The sequence below is a fragment of the Papio anubis genome, chromosome X (assembly GCF_008728515.1).
Source record: "Papio anubis isolate 15944 chromosome X, Panubis1.0, whole genome shotgun sequence".
Lineage (NCBI taxonomy): Eukaryota > Metazoa > Chordata > Mammalia > Primates > Cercopithecidae > Papio > Papio anubis.
In genome coordinates this window covers 110,728,920-110,740,464 of record NC_044996.1, presented here as the reverse complement: position 1 = coordinate 110,740,464, position 11,545 = coordinate 110,728,920, and the positions used below count along the sequence as shown (strand labels likewise).

The 11,545-nt window shown below is 39.0% G+C and overlaps 1 long non-coding RNA gene across 1 annotated transcript; it reads right to left on the bottom strand.

Moving 5' to 3' along the window:
- Positions 1–7,887: 7,887 nt before the first annotated feature.
- On the bottom strand, positions 7,888–10,729 carry LOC108583820. The gene is made up of 3 exons (XR_002519632.2): positions 9,486–10,729; positions 9,054–9,262; positions 7,888–8,084 (listed from the first exon to the last, which is right to left on the bottom strand). It is a non-coding gene; the product is annotated as an uncharacterized LOC108583820 (long non-coding RNA).
- Positions 10,730–11,545: the final 816 nt, after the last annotated feature.

The following is an 11,545-nucleotide window of genomic DNA, read 5'->3' as shown; positions in this document are numbered from 1 at the left end:
CCAAATGCTGTAGCTTAGCAGCTAAGGCTTTGCAATTTTATGATGGTGACCTAGGTTCAATCCTGGCTAAGGGAATAAGTACTTTCTGTGTGACCTTTAACCATTCATTGATTCTTTTCCCCTCCATGAGCATCTTCTGCTGTCCCATCTTGAAGTTTCCTTTCTCTGAGCACCTTGGGGGTTACCTCTGGGTAAAGTGCAAAAGCCAGAAATATTTGCTATTTTTAGTTGCTTTCTGGCTAGAGTCGGGTAATAAGATATTTGGTTAAAAGTCAGCTTAATTCAAAGCAGATATTCAATCCATAGGTATATTTTTTAAGTTTTTTCTTTTTTTTTCTCTTCTTGGATCTTGGAGTTTTGTTTTTTTGTTTTTTTTTTAAGTGTTTTCCTTTTCAGTCAACTGAATTTTCTCCATTTTGTCTTCTTACCTCTCTTGATGCACACATGAGGGGACATAAGATAACTTCTAACGTGTTGGAACTCCTTGGAAAAAACAGAGGAGATGCCATAGATCCCATTTTGGGGGGAAAAAAACTGTTTTCTTCATGAAACCACAGTAATTGAAAGAAAATAGACCCCTCTCAAAATCTAAGGCTAAATATACTTTCGCGGGTGGCAAATGGCAGTTATGGGGTGATATGGTTAGGCTTTGTGTCCCTACCCAAATCTCATCTTGAATTATAATCCCCATATTCCCCACGTGTCAAGGGAGAGACCCGGTGGAAGTAATTGCATCACAAGGGTTATTTACCCCATGCTGTTCTCATGATAGTGAGTGAGTTCTCACAAAAACTGGTGGTTTCATAAGTGTTTGGTAGTTCCTGCTGCATTTATTGTCCTTCCTGCTGTCTTGTGTGGAAGACGCCTTGCTTCCCCTTCACCTTCTGCCATGATTAGAAGTTTCCCGAGGCCTCCCCATCCATGCTGAACTGTGAGTCAATTAAACGTCTTTCCTTTATAAATTACCCAGTCTCAGGCAGTTATTTATAGCAGTGTGAAAATTGATTAATACATGGAGGGGATACTCAGCTCTTTGCATGTTTGAATAAGAAAAGCATGCTCTTGGCCACCTAGAAAGTATGGAAATGGCCCCAATCCCCACTGAGAGATAAGACTCCCACGGGAAATGAGCTAATCACAGAATGGGCTGATGAGCTTTGGGTTGCTTTGCAATGAAATGCACGGTAAAATCATTGCATTGTCATGTTCCATAACATTTCTCTTTTGGAGATCCAGGATCCAGTATAAAAATGGAACCCTATTAGGTCAGTTTCTTGAGCTAGTGGAGGTGGGGCCCACAAGTTCAACCTGTAAGGTTGCCCTTGGAAAGAGAAGGAACCAAAGCCTGGAGCCAGATCAGGGCTTACCTGGATCACCTGTAGGGACAAGGGAAAGCGAACCCTCAGAAGAGCCAATGTCACAATGGAGGAGATGGGGATGTACAACCATCCAAAACAACTTGTGGCTTTAAGTTTCAAGCTTGAAGACCAGAAAGGTCAATTTTTATGTTTATCCAAAATCAAGTGTTTATGGGACTATTAGGTTGGTCTCAGTAGCTACATGTAGTCACTGAGCACCTGAAAGGTGGCTGGTCTCAGTTGAGATGTGCAGCAACCATGAAACACACAGTCGATTTTGAGGCTTGGTATGCTGGAAAGAATGTATCTCACTATTAAGTTTTTTATATTGATAGGACGTTGAAACAGCAATATTTTGGATGTACTGGATTACATAAAATATATTATTAAAATTTTAAAAACTGGGACTGTGAATTTTTGGGGACCTGTTTTGCCTCCCAGCTGTGCTTGCTAATTAAGTCCTAGAAACTGCATGTTTTCCTAGCCCTCTTCCTTGAAGGATTCCACCCTGAAGCCAGTAATGCAATTAAGAAGCTTAAAGACTGGCAAATAAAAAATTGTACAATCACTGGATTTTCTTCTGTCTTTCTGTGTATTTACATGTGTTCTGTGTGTGGCATTTACATCTGAAAGAGCTCTGATTAATTGGCTTGAAAATAATAAGCACTTTAATCAAATATTTTGTTAGGAAAATAAAAACAATAATGCCTTTTAGTTCATGTGACTTTAGTAGGCTCTGGAAGATAAAGAGTTTTAAAGAATATTGGAAAAATAGAGACATTTGGTCTAAATTAGGCAGGTCAGATATTAGATTTACTAAATACTTTAAGGTAATAAACTGCTTCTTTGACTTTTGACACTCGTTCAACTTACCTGATTTGGAGCCATTAGATTCTAGGTAAGGGCTAGGGACATGTGGAGTTAGCCAAGGCCACTGGCTATGCTGTAAAGAGTTAGACTTGATCTGCACATCTGTCTTGTGTTCTAGGCTCCACACCTAGTATATAATTAAAATCACTTAGCAAGTCTTTCACTAAAAATAAAAATCTCTAAGAGATAACATCGTAACATGTAATTGAGACTATTGAAAAAACAGTTTTACATGCAAAATGTGTGAGGAAAGTGAAATGTGCTTTTGGTAAAAGAGTATAAGAAGGCCTGGAAATATGGATTTTTTTGCTTAAAGAGTTAAAAGATTATTTTAAATTAGAAAGGCTATACTATTCAGGACATAGGCATGGGCAAGGACTTCATGTCTAAAACACCAAAAGCAATGGCAACAAAAGCCAAAATTGACAAATGGGATCTAATTAAACTAAAGAGCTCTGCACAGCAAAAGAAACTACCATCAGAGTGAACAGGCAACCTACAGAATGGGAGAAAATTTTTGCAAACTACTCATCTGACAAAGGGCTAATATCCAGAACCTACAAAGAACTCAAACAAATTTATAAGAAAAAAACAAACAACCCCATCAAAAAGTGGGCAAAGGATATGAACAGACACTTCTCAAAAGAAGATATTTATGCAGCCAACAGACACATGAAAAAATGCTCATCATGACTCACCATCAGAGAAATGCAAATCAAACCACAATGAGATACCATCTCACACCAGTTAGAATGGCAATCATTAAAAAGTCAGGAAACAACAGGTCCTGGAGAGGATGTGGAGAAATAGGAACACTTTTACACTGTTGGTGGGATTGTAAACTAGTTCAACCATTATGGAAAACAGTGTGGCGATTCCTCAAGGATCTAGAACTAGAAATACCATTTGACCCAGCCATCCCATTACTGGGGCTATACCCAAAGGATTATAAATCATGCTGCTATAAAGACACATGCACACGTATGTTTATTGTGGCACTATTCACAATAGCAAAGACTTGGAATCAACCCAAATGTCCATCAGTGACAGACTGGATTAAGAAAATGTGGCACATATACACTATGGAATACTATGCAGCCATAAAAAGGATGAGTTCGTGTCTTTTGTAGGGACATGGATGCAGCTGGAAACCATCATTCTCAGCAAACTATCGCAAGAACAGAAAACCAAACACCACATGTTCTCACTCATAGGTGGAAATTGAACAATGAGATCACTTGGACACAGGAAGGGGAACATCACACACCAGGGCCTGTTGTGGGGTGGGGGGAGGTGGGGAGGGATAGCATTAGAAGATATTCCTAATGTAAATGATGAGTTCATGGGTGCAGCACACCAACATGGCACATGTATACATATGTAACAAACCTGCAAGTTGTTCACATGTACCCTAGAACATAAAGTATAATAAGAAAAAAAAGAAGAAAAAAAAAAGAAAGGATAAAGCTGAAAATTTGAACAAGTTATGGAAGATTTGTGAAAGATTAATCTTGTAAAAGAAATATCTAGTGAAAATTAAAGGAATATTATTCAATTTTTCTGTAAATTGAACATTGGGGTGAAAGCAAAACAGGATTTTCTTAGACCACTGATCTGCTTTTTAACAAAAATTCATAAAGGGTTATAAAAGGTTTATGAGAATCTCACCTTATGGTCAAACTGTGTAAGACTGGATAGATTTGTATATAAGGTTTTACTAAAAATGGGGGTTGACCTTAGTAGTACACTAATGCAAACATAAAATTTGGCTTTCTTGAACAAAATTTTCGTGTAATATTGAAGGATAATGAAATATTTTTATCTGCCATTTGAATAAACTACAGGAAAAAGAAGGAAAAGACAAGACACAATTTTTCTGGAAAGCTAAGTCTTCCCTCTATCAATGAGTAAAGGTTTTTGCCCTTTTAAAATTTTCGAGTCATTATTTTGGATAAATGAATAACTTATGGTGACCTGGAATTATATTTTTATAATATCAAATGTTTTAAACCTTCAACATATTTGACAGGCTTCCCCAAATCAAATTTCAGCTTCAAAACTGTCTTCTAACCTCTAACTTTGGTATACTACAGAGGGCTCCTGAAGCATCCAAACGAGAGGTAAACAGGATTATTTGACATGTTAAGTTACATGGGGAGAATTGCCAAAATAAAAAATAATGTTTAACCTTCTTCGGGTTGTATTTTAGTGAATGATATTAATATATGCTCCAAAATTTTATGGAATTTTAAAAATTCTAATAGTCTGATTATATGCTATTAATCATAATTATGGTTATTATGTTAAGTTATTGTAGACCACAGAAATAACAAAATTTCCTTGTCAATTGTGTCTTTATGAGTGTTTAAAGTCATTTCCATAGTCAATTGCTTAATTCGGATGCAGTTGCTAAAAATGTCACAAGCACTCAGAATTCTATAATATGATGTCTTTTAGGAGGTTCATGAAAGAATGGAAAGAACTCTGAAAAGCACTCTTGAGTGTGGGGAAAAGAAAGAGAGATCAGCCTGTTACTGTGTCTATATAGAAAGAAGTAGACATAAGAGACTCCATTTGGTTCTGTATTTGAGATGCTGTTAATCTGTGACCCTACCCCCAACCTTGTCCTTGCAAGAGACATGTGCTGTGGTGACTCAAGGCTTAATGGATTTTGGGCTGTGCAGGATGTGTCTTTGTTAAACAAGTGCCTGAAGGCAGCTTGCTGGTTAAAAATCCTGCCGGTCCCTGGGCAATGGAACATCTCTGTGTGAGACCCGATTGTATGCTCTGTTTACTGAGATAGGAGAAAACCGCCTTACGGCATAAGGTGGGACTTGCTGGCGAGACTTGCTGGCGCAATGCTGCTAAGAGGTTTATGGAGATGTTTGCGTATGCATATCAAGGCACAGCATTTTCCTTTGAACTTATTCATGTCACAGAGATCTTTATCCATATGTCTTACTGCTAATTTTCTCCCTAAAATGATCCTATTGTCCTGCCACTCCCTTATCTTTAAGATGGTAAAGATAATTATCAATAAATACTAAGGGAATTATCAATAAATACTAAGGGAATTCAGAGACCGGTGCCTGCATGGGTCCTCTGTATGCTGAGCGCCAGTCCCCTGGGCCCACTTTTTCTTTCTCTATACTTTGTCTCTGTCTCTCATTTCTTTTCTCAAGTCTCTCGTTCACCTAACGAGAAACGCCCACAGGTGTGGAGGGGTAGGCCACCCCTTCATCGAGTACAGGTTTCTGGTAACTTTAGAATCGTATCATTTAGACTGGGTAAGAATCCTGGAACTATAATTAAAAGACTGACTGGTTTATAAACCTACTGACCCAAGTAAAACAAAAATTAAATGAATACCAAAAAAAATTGCCAGATTTTCATGCTAAATCAGCCAATACTGAAACTGTTTAGATATACAACTTGAATGAACTCCAATGTCTAAGTCAAATTACCTATGATAACTCATCAGTTATCAGTGCTATGGACCTAAATTGGAGAAACAACCAAGTACTCAAGAGGACATAACACCAATGTTAAGCATGGACTCATGGACTCATGGAAAACCAGGACAGCAGCCTTGTCCTTCCTGAGTCCTTAACGTTTTTGTATTAAAGGTTCTGCATTCCATGACTCATCATGAAAAAGAGAAAATGATCCAAATTAAATATATATAGGTGTAGTGACTTCTAAATTGCTGAAATCGTTTATAACCAAACTTTGGTTTGTCAAACCCATATTCCTGGGAAGACAATCAAAGCTCTAGTTACATTTGGCTACCTGATGGGCCATTTAAACATTTATAGAGAGATTTAATTCAATTGTCACGTTCAGTGCATGTTTTCTAGTTGCACAAAAGCTTTCCCATGCAAGATGGCTGATGTTATAACAGTAGATATGTTATGCCACAGGGTATTCTCACCAGGTAAAGGAAACTTTTCATGCCTGAAGACAATCAACTTCTTCACAATCTAGAACCTGAAGATTGTGTCTTCTGAGAACATCGGAGAAAGACTGCCTTTTCCATCCACGCTACAGCAAAACTTTGTGACCTTGAACTTTGAGTTTATAATTTCACAACCGAGAAGGTTCCCTCCACACTCTTGGAACTGTACACCCATTGGAACTCTTAAGGTAAAGCCAACCAGGGAAGTTTCTCCCCAGAAGAAGTTGGCATCCTTGATGTGAACAGCTTTTCCCAAGATCATGGATCAAGACTTCTCTACTATCATGAGGCTCTTACCTTTTAATAATTTTTCCCTTGCCTATGCCTCTAAGGACAATAGAAGTGAAAAGGGTATCTGTTGTGTGCACTCATGGGGTATACTTTTATTTGTGAAGGATCTTGCAGCCAGCCTTATACATGGATAAACTTACACCTTATTAGATGGAAGATGAAGGCCCAACGTAGATAAGAAATTTAATGGTACATACTTTACCTTCTAATTAGTCAGAAACAGAACATTGGTTCACCCCTCTTAACCTACATCATGGGCTAAAGAAAAAAATCTCCTGGAGGCCTTGACTTTTCTAGAAAGACATCATTTGTGTGGTCCTTTTTCCACGGTTTGGAGTAAAAGAGGTGATGATTAGAAAGGTATCCCTCATGACAGGCTCTATAGCAGACTCTACTGTAAAGGCTATGGTTACACAACAGACTTTAAATTCTCTTGTGAAAGTTATGCCAAATAATGGAATTGCTTTAGTTTACTTACTGGCTAAATAGAAGTATGTGTGCAGCTGCAGGCACTTGTGCCCTGTGGAAAAATACATCAAATGTAGATTATAGAGATTCAGTTGCAGGGAATTAATGAAGAGACTGCTTAGTTAAATGAGTAGACTCTTTATGTAGCTCATTTTTTATCTATTTAATTCTAGTGGTTTGGTTTATGGGGACCCTGGGCAAGGAGCATACCCCAAACTCTTGGTATTATCCTCCTGATCATCATGCTGTATTCTCTCAAAAGTTTTAAGCATTTGCATGCAGCCATCTCTAGAATATCATGTGGTTTGTCTTCAACTGAAATGACAAGAGCCAAAATAAATGTCTGGCCATGAGGGCACCATAACCTATGAATGACATGCTGAGACCAGAATCCCAAAATGATGGTAACTGAGGGTGGTACTAGGCTCTAAGTTTTGGTCACACTCTCACCTAAGTGAGAATGTGACCAAAAGCGGGGAGTCTTATTAAACTAAATTATGTGAGGCAATTGTTTTGGACTGAGTTCATGCACTAGGCGTCAACAGACCAGACCAAAGCAAAATGGAGTCACTCATGCTAAATATGACATAATCAAACTAAGACTTTAAGAAAACAGACTAGGTTTTGTTTTTCTCCTGTAAACAGAACATTCCAGCATAAAGAAGTACTTTCTACTCATTCCTTGCAAAAACCACTGCTCTACTGTTTCCCAATGGATTTCAAGACCGAATAAGTACATTTACGATGGTGAGGGTGACATCAATGACTAAAGTTTTTATCAATCTCTCAAAACTGAGAAGATGACCAAAATCGGGGAATGGTTAAATCAAGTTTCGGCTAAAGCTGCCTTCTTACATATTTTAAGTTCTGCCTAAAGGTTTCTTTGTATATCGTGAACTATAACAAGTGGAGGTGTAAACAGACTGCAGCTTTCACTTGTGCCAATCACCAAGTTTTGGCCAATCAAATGCAGCCAACTCTTTGAACTGTGTTCAGATAAGGCAAACACCAACCTGTAACCAATCCAGCTGTTTCTGTACCTCACTTCTGTTTTCTGTACATCACTTTCCTTTTTCTGTCCATAAATCTTCTTCCACCACGTGGCTGCACTAGAGTCTCAGAGCTTACTCTGGCTCAGGAGGCTGCCGGATATAAGAATCATTCATTGCTCAATTAAACTCCTTTATATTTAATTTGGCTGAAGTTTTTCTTTTATTACTGCAGTTAATTTTTTTTTGCTTCATGGCTGGGGCTGGTGTCTCTTGTCTGAAGTGTTCAATGATGGGGATGGGGACAGTGGGGATCCACTTCCAAGCTCATTTACCTACATGCCAGTAGGTCTCAGTTTCTCTCCAGGTAAAGCCCCTTTATAGAACTTCCCTCACAACATGGCAGCCAGCTTCCTCCCATGTGAGGAATGCAAGACAGAGTAACCGAGAGTGCTCAAGACAAAAACCACCGTCTTTTTATAATCTAATCCCAGAAGTCACATTTCATCACTTCTGTCATATTCTTATTTGTTAGAAGTGAGTCAGTAACTTCAGCCCATTTTCAAAAGAAGGAGATTACAAAACTGTAAAAATTAGCAGGCAGGGATCAGTGTAGGGCAATTTAGAGGCTGCCTACCAAACTAGCATACAAACACGAAGTACTGTCTTGCTTTCTTCTCCAGATTCACAGAAGTCCTTAATTTTTCTCCAAAACTGAATTTTCATTTTTGGGCAATTATGATGCATATCATTTGATATTATTTAGTTGTAACTGGGGGAAAAGTACTAATCCTATGTATTTTTTAAAAACCATAAAAAAGGCTGTTTTGAATTTCAGGAAGAGGTAGGGATGCTAAAAGTATTATAAAGATAAAGAGAGTATGTATATAGCTATCAACATAGATGTATAGATATTAAGATGGATAGTATATTACTGTATCATTTGAGGTGTTGGCAGGAAACAGATTGTACACTTAAAAGTGTTTGACTAAAAAATACATTTTAAAAGGATCTATTTACAGAGACATTGACAGAGCTACACGATCTAACAAGGGACTAGTGACAGCAGAAAGCCATTATGGGCCCAGGGCCTGGAGACACAAGAGGAGGAAAAGGTAATACCTTAACTTGGAGAAAGCTGGAGTCTTGGAACGCAGAGTGACCTTCAGTATGAATATGAAGCACAACTGGGGATCCTATTTAAATGGAGATTCTGATTGAAGCAAGCCAGGTATTCTGTATTTTTAACAACTCCCAGGTGCTCCTGATGCTATTGGTTCAAGGATCACACTTGAAATAGCAAGGGCCTAGAGACTCAACCACTGCAGAACCTCAAGGAAGCAGGGAAGAAACAGAAAGAATAAACCCATCAGTATCTCTTTCCTCCTCTCTCCCCACTTCCTAGAAGTACCTCCCACCGTTTAAAATTAATCAAAAGCCAAAGGCAAAGACTAGATGATGTAGTCTATGAGAATCTTCCTGAGGCCCAGAGTGAAGCAAAAAGAGCCACATTATACATAAGGCCTTGTTTGTGTAGTTTCCTCACACACATACCTGTCAGTATTCAGCTAAATCAAGAAGGCTCCACTGTGGATCACCAGCATTCTCTCTGTTTAGCTCTCTCTTTACAGGTAACTTGTCCTATGAACTCTAGATGTTTCGGTTTCCCCAGACGTTCATCTCTGTGTTTTCAACATAAGGAATCTCTTGGGCTCGAACTAGGTCCCTCTTTTCCACACTGTCTTTTCCTTATTCCTTTTTCTTTCTTTCTTTCTTTTCTTTTCTTTTTTTTTTTTTTTTTTTTTGCTTCTTTCTGAGATTGTTCATTGTGGGGTATTTCTAATATATTTCTTGCCTTTTGGATATTTCAGAAAGGATGGTGCTGTAGTTTAGATCTTTGTTCCTCCAAAGCTTATGTTTAAATTTAATTCCAATGTTGGAGGCGGAGCCTAATGAGAGGCGTTTGAGTCATGAGGCACATTCCTCATGAATAGATTAATACCCTCCCTGGGGTGATTGGAAGTGTGTGTAACTCTTATTAGTTCCTGTGAGAGCTTTTTGTTAAAAAGAACCTGGCAACTTGCCTCTGTTTTTCTCTTGTTTCTTTCCTTGCCGTGTGATCTTGGCACATGCTGGCTCTCCATTGCCTTCTGTCATTAGTAGAAGCAGTCAGAGGCTCTCACCAGAAGTGGATGCAGGTGCCATGCTTCTGGTACAGTCTGCAGAACCATGAGCCAAATAAGCCTCTTTTGTTTATAAATTACCCAGCATCAGATATTCCCTTATAGCAATGCAAATGGAATCACACAAATGACAAATCCAGCCCCTCTTACTCCATCTCAGTCAGAAGCAGAGATTCCTTACATGGATTATTGTTAATAATTTGTTGTTTAATCAGGGGCAGTCTTGGTTACAGAATCATTTTTGATTGAGTCTATTGGTACTTCTCTTTTAAAGAGGATGAGGGGAGGATAAAGGACTGTCTTTTGAAATTTGAAAAACAAGATTATATTAGTATTTCAGCTTTATTTATTTAAAAACCAGTAGTGGAGAAGTATTGTAGAACTTTGCTCCTTAGTACAGCTAAAACCTAGCTTCTTGTCACATGACCAGAAAACTTTAGGCACACAGACACATTGAAGGGTGAGTATAGCAGCACTTTATTGAGCTAAAAGGAAAAAAAGAAAAAAAAAGTCAGCAAGGTGAGATGGAGACCTGCTAACAGGCCCTCTACCTCATAGATTGATTTCCAGGTCACCACACAGACTGAAGAAAGCAGGCGCCTCCCCTGCATAGGGTGTGAATTCCCTGTGGCTCCACCCACTTCCCCCCACTTCTCCACCCACTTCCTCCACCCACATCCCCCAAGTGCGTGTTGCACTCCAGTCCACTGTGGGCATGCCCAGACAAGCCCTGGCAAGCTTCCCTCAGCTGCACAAAAACATCTAATGTAAATACTTCTGGGGTAGGTCAGAGATTCTCCAGACACCCCTTATTATCTGCCTTAGCATTTGGCTGTCTCGTTCACCCCTCTAAAGAAGTACATCTATCTGCTGTTAGAATAAAGATAAGGATAAGGACAAAGATCAATCTTAACTGCCTCCTGATGACAGGGGGTGCTGTTTTGGGAAAATGGCAGTCAGATCTTCTTCTGACTATCTAAGGGTCTAAGGGTCTAAGGCAGGGTCTAAGGGTCTAAGGGTCTAAGGCAGCCTATCTGAGAGTCCCCGGCAAAAGGGGCCATCATCTGAGGTTCTGGTTGCATGGCCATTTGGAGTTTGATGGCCTGAAGGTAAGAAGAGAAAAACTGGGTTATTAGAAAACATGTATCAAAACAAATAAGGGAGGATTATGGACAGCTCAAAAATTCCCGAGGCTGTTTACTTGTTTGCACAGGGAGAGGGGGGCCAAAAGCCTGGTATAAAAAGAAAAAGAAAAAGAAAACAAAAACAAAAACAAAAAAAACCCTTTTACCCTGTTGCCAGCATGTCAGCATTCTGAGTTCCCTTCCCCTGAGCCCAATCCTAAACCAACCAGTCTAAGGTTTGGGAAATTAACTCTTCCCAGTTTGGAGGATGCACCTGAGAAGAGTGTTCCATAGTATAAAAACACAA